Genomic DNA, 6,000 nt, shown 5'->3' with positions numbered 1-6,000 from the left:
ACCCTTGAAATATATGTTGTTGTCAGGAGCTTTATCTTCCTTTGTAGTGAGACCATCAAAGCTTGGTCTGCATCTATGTGGCCTGGAGGACATGGTTTCTGATTTTCCAATGAACATGAGGCAGCAGTGCTGAATTCTCTCTTTGTAGGTAAACTGTGGCCACTGGGGTCTAAGTGTTTCCCGTGTGGACTGTGAGGCCATTTGGTCATCCTCCAATTTTGCTTGTGTTTCCTGCTGCTTCACTGGGAGTTTCCTACTTGCTTCATGAAATACAAGGAGTTCAACTGGGACACAGTGCTGGAGGGAGTTCTGTCACGTGTGCTGACTCAGGGTCCTAGGAGAATGCACCAACCAGCCTTCTATCCCACAGAGCTTGCCCCCTTGACCATAGCAACTAGATTCTGAACATTGCCCGGAAACCTCTCCATATAACAAGATGCCTTTAAATATAAGGTCTACTGGCTGCACCGTGTCAGTCACAAGCCATGTGGAAGCCAATGGGAGATCCACATGGCACCACCACAGATGTTTTATAACACACCTGCACACCACTGCTCTTGGCCCACTAATCAGCAGGCTCCAACTTACTGGCATCTCTTTTCTACACCATTTTCATGAAACCCAGTCAATCAAAGCACTGTCTGGTACACTCATGATCAGCAACAGGACATCCAAAGGTTCTCCAGTGCCACCTGGTCATGGGAATTTCAAAAATTTCATGGTATTTATCAAGCCATTTTTCAAGGATGAACTTGGAGGCACTGTGGGTTTCTATTCATTCAGGAACCACTAAATGGTGAGGAAGCTCATTTCAATGAAAGCTCTGGAGAAACACTCAGAGGCAAGGCTTCTCAAGAGTGGCCAAAAGGTCACATCAAGCCAAGCCCATTTGATGTCTACAATGTGAGGTCCCTGTGTGTTTTGACTCTCAATTATGGCCGCCAGGTCTTTAAGAATAAAATCATGTGATATCCTAGCTGAGATTCCCAGTGCTCTGTGGAAAGCCACCCTGGGCCTAGATCTCAGTTTCCAAGGGCAACTCTCATGCGTGGCCTCCTAAAATCCCAACAGAATTCATGGCAATACTTCTCTGAGTTCAGTCCCAGAACTCAGTCTCTAAGGGGAATCACGCCCAAATTCAAGACCAGGTGGACCAAGTTATCCCTTCCAAACGCTACAGAAGTGACCACAATTCAAACCAAAACACTGACACATGGCCCTCATCTTCTTCCATATAGACACTCATCATAACCTCTGGCTGGAGGTTTCCATGAGGGGGGCAGTCCAAGACATTATCTAGAATATGCTCCCTTGCAACTCATTTGCCTAATGTCAGGGTGGTCTGGACAAACTTCCTGTGACCCAGGAGTGGTCAAATACGCCTGCCATTAATACTGCTCTGCTTCTCCAATTTGAGGCCTACTGACTGTCAGGTATAGACTCTTTGTGTGAATTGGAGACATGAGAAAACCCAAGAATCTATGGGCTAGCCTCTGCAGGGCTTTGAAGAACTCATTTGACCCAAAGGATACCTATTCTCACTTGATGGAGGACAGCAAATTTCCAGAGGAAGGCGAGGGACTTCATCCACAATGACTGCTCTTTTTGCAATTTTGGCTTTGGATGCACACATGGGATCTTTCTTTAATCCATCAGGTGCTGAGAATCTAAGCCACAGCCTCACACAGGGCCAAGAGACTGATTCACACACATCCCTTTGAATAGGAATTAAGCAAAAAGCCACAGGTGATGCCCATTCATTTCCATTTGAAAACTGTTTACTTCAGGCTTCACAACGGGGTGGCCTGAGGCAAAGACCTTCCTTACTTTCAGGGCAACAGAACAATAGGTAAGCAAAAGGCCCAAAGCAGGGTTTCTCCACTGACACTTTACTGGTCACACTGATATCTGAGTTTTCTGAGATGCTTGCCATTCCCTTCAGTTATCCAGTACATGGCCATGTCACAGAGCTGGGAGGTGGTACATATCTTGGACACAAAACCATGAGCCTATTCTGGAGAGTGGCCAGAATTCAGGAAGAAAACAGGAACTTAGCAAGATAGTAGGTGTTGCCCATAGAAAAGGCAAGCCCCAGTCCATTCATAAGTCGGAAAGGATGAATGCTGGAAAGTTTTCTACTAGACAGGACACATCCATTGATTCATTCTCTTTTCCAATGTCTACAACCAGGGATACAGTGGGATACACAGACATAGAAACACTCGCCTTGTCAAAGGACTTACTGGAAACAGTCCACTCCAAACCAAACAAACTGCCTTTCCTACCTATTCTCAGAACATGAGACAATACCATAAACTCACAACCACACCCACTAAGGCACCTCCTTCCCCCAAGTAAGTCTGTGACTATTGGGAGTGTCTTCTGACTGGTGGGCCATAAAATGTTCCCCAAAATTGCCTGTCCTCTCTCAGATCTGGCCTCCTTGGCCTACTCAATGAACTTGTCAGGAGCCACACGTGAGCCACTGACTACCTGCTTTCTCAGAAAAGTTCCCTCTTCAGAGCTTTCCTGGCATTTGTTCATCCTCACATCAGTAGGTACCAAGAAAGACTGACTCTGGTCCTTGGTAAATGCAAACAAGTGAGCCCACTGGGACTGGGATTGAAACTGGCTCTGGGTGCCTGGTTTCCTGGTTTCCAAGTTCAGAGAGTTCCATCACAAAAGAAGTGAGGTGAGGTCACTTCCTTCAGGAACTGAATGAGGTCACTGCCTTGGCAACTAAATTGTCCTAACAGTTGCTTCCAAGGGTCCTAGGAGATGGAGGCTGCTCCTGCTTCCTGTGACACTTTCACAAGTTAGAATGGTATATCCTCCATAGGCACCAAGGAACAGCTTTCCACACAGGCCTGGTTTGGTCCATCTTGTCTACATTAAGAAGAGTGCGGCTCATTCAGACACAACCCTTCATCCTGACCAGGTAGTTTGCCATGGAAAATGACTTTTACTCTCTCATGTCCTTTAGAGCTGCCTACATCTTCTCCAGGGATCATTTCTGCATGGACCTTTGAGTTCTCAGCAGGTGGAAAATCCTCTACATTCCTCTATTGTAAGACCAACTCTGTCCCTGCTCTTCTGAAAAGTTAGATTGAGGGAACAGTGTACGGTAAGGGGTAAGAACATGTTTGATTTGGGTTAGGAATCATTCTACTGGATGAAGAATGGTATTGGGAATCTGTGAAATTTATAATAATATATAGGTGAAGTATATGTATGAAAACAGAAATCTAAATAAGCTTTGAAGCCCAGAAGGGCATTGGGCCCTTGACTGGGATACTTAGCTTTGAATTACATTCTGCACAGATGTCTCAGATAAATTGATATAAAATGGCGTAAGACTTTGAACCTTGGATGATTGAAGGTGGAAGAGAACATCCAGTCAAAAAGGGATAGTAGGTAGGATTAGGAAGATAGTCAATAGGTTTAGGAAGAGGAGTGAGTATAACATTTGGACAAAAAGTTCTTTAGCAGTAGGGTGTCAGTTAGAGATTAGATGTGAATGTCAGCACATGTGAAGAGTCAGTCTCAATAATGATAGGGGAAATTGTGTAGGAAAGCAGATATCAATAGAGTCATTGGGAAAACAGTCAAAGTATAAAGTGAGTGATAGGATTAGATATTTTCAACAGGGTTGAGGTTGAATATGTAATCTTAGGACGAAGCAACTCTGTAGTCACCAATAGGATTGACATTTGAGAGCATTAGGCCCCTGGACAAGGATGTTTTTAGGAATCCATGCTCACTTTCCATTTAGACTTTGGTACAATCATAAGTGTGAACTTTGCATTATGTGTCCAGAATATCACTGGGATCAAATGTATATGTAGATCAGGTGACATGAGTATTTCTTCCACCATTTCTGGGAGCAATATCTTTAAGACGTATTGATTGGTATTTGGGGGCATCAATAGTTGCACCTTGTGTCTATGAATATAGAGATAATGCATGAATAGTCCATACTGTGAATAAATAATATATCTGGTTCCAATTTACATAATGGATTGAACTGATACCTGAAAATATATAGGAAATCTAATATTGATACACAATCATTCATTCCAACCAGTTATATATCTAATGGTAATATTAGGGTTATGGTTTACCATGAAGGCTGTGTGAGATTTGCTTGAAAAGTGATTATGGAAATCGAAAATAATGTGTTTGGAAAGAAGTCTCATGTAAAGACCAGTCCAGAAACATACAGGAGTACATGTGTTCTGAAACAGGAAGTGATTGAAAGTGAACCAAATGCCTGGAAATTTGTGAACTTGTGGATGAAATATATATCCTATGATGTGCATCAACTGAAGAAATAGTGATGTACCAGTGTCGAAAAAAAAGAAACGTCAAAATACACTTCATGTATCATAGGAATCTACTTGCATTGATGCTAAACTCGGTCAGTTACTGTAGAAATATTAGGATTTCTAAGCACCATTCACTAGGAGACAAATGTGTATTTCAGGTGGATGAATATTTCTGAGAATAATCTTTTGGAAAGATGATTATAAATCCACATACATGAACATGAATGAATTTAGGGAGTGTATAATAAGACATATATTTCATACTTTGAAAAATCTGGAGAGTGTATGTGTTTGTGTGTGTGTGTTTGTGTATATATATATACATACACACACATTTTCAAACAAAACAAACACAGAGAGACTTTAAAAAAAATAAATATATATGCCAATCAAAATTCATCATGAAATATATATCATCCACAGATCCAAAAATATTTAATTTACTGAACATGGATTTATGTATCATGTTGTTCAAGTAGAAAGCTCACCCATAAGTTGAATTTTCAGTTCCAACAGCATTTAGAAGGAGTGATCTCTTCTCACAATTTATATCTGCCATGTCAGCCACCTCACAAGAATGTACGTGGGATACCAGGTAGGATTCTATATGTGCATGTAAAAATACATGTGCTGAATAGGCTACAGAGAAAGGGAGACCGGAAGTCACATATTTGTTAACTTTCCAAACACATGGAGAGCTACTTCTCTTCAATTGGACTAGATTTATAACACCTAGCCTTTATAATGCCAAAGGAAAGTCCAATTATACCCCATGCCTCCTCTGAACTTCATGTATTGCTATTCTGTTTGGGTTATTTTCCTCCATCATATCAGGATTGGAAATCAGAGTCTAGGAGGGTATGGGTTAGTGTCAGGGATTCAGTATTTTGAATGGAAAATTGGAAAATGAATCCAATGTGTATGCAATTATGTGCTACACAAAAATCTTCCCACTCTCATCACGAACAATGCCTTGACATTACCTTTGCCCCAAGTAAGACACAATTCGAAGAGAAGAGTTAGAAAATCTGTGAATACATATATACAATGGAAAATGCTCAGGATTTCACAACCTTGGAGGTGGTAGAGGAGTTTCCATAAGTAAGGGACAGGGTAAACACTCCACAAACATGGAGCTCTGCTGGCCTAAAGACTTCTTGGGAAACTGCCTCTGAGGTTGGACCCTTGAAATATATGTTGTTGTCAGGAGCTTTATCTTCCTTTGTAGTGAGACCATGAAAGCTTGGTCTCCATCTATGCGGCCTGGAGGACATGGTTTCTGATTTTCCAATGAACATGAGGCAGCAGTGCTGAATTCTCTCTTTGTAGGTTAACTGTGGCCACTGGGGTCTAAGTGTTTCCCCGTGTGGACTGTGAGGCCATTTGGTCATCCTCCACTTTTCCTGGTGTTTCTTGCTGCTTCACTGGGAGTTTCCTATTTGCTTCAGGAAATACAAGGAGTTCAACTGGGACACAGTGCTGGAGGGAGTTCTGTCACGTGTGCTGACTCAGGGTCCTAGGAGAATGCACCAACCAGGCTTCTATCCTACCGAGCTTGCCCCCTTGTCCACAGCAACCTGATTCTGAACATTGCCCAGAAACCTCTCCATATAACAAGATGCCTTTACATATAAGGGTCTGCTGGCTGCACCGTGTCAGTCACAAGCCATGTGGA

This window comes from Urocitellus parryii, chromosome 5, assembly GCF_045843805.1.
Source record: "Urocitellus parryii isolate mUroPar1 chromosome 5, mUroPar1.hap1, whole genome shotgun sequence".
Lineage (NCBI taxonomy): Eukaryota > Metazoa > Chordata > Mammalia > Rodentia > Sciuridae > Urocitellus > Urocitellus parryii.
This window is presented reverse-complemented; position numbering follows the sequence as displayed.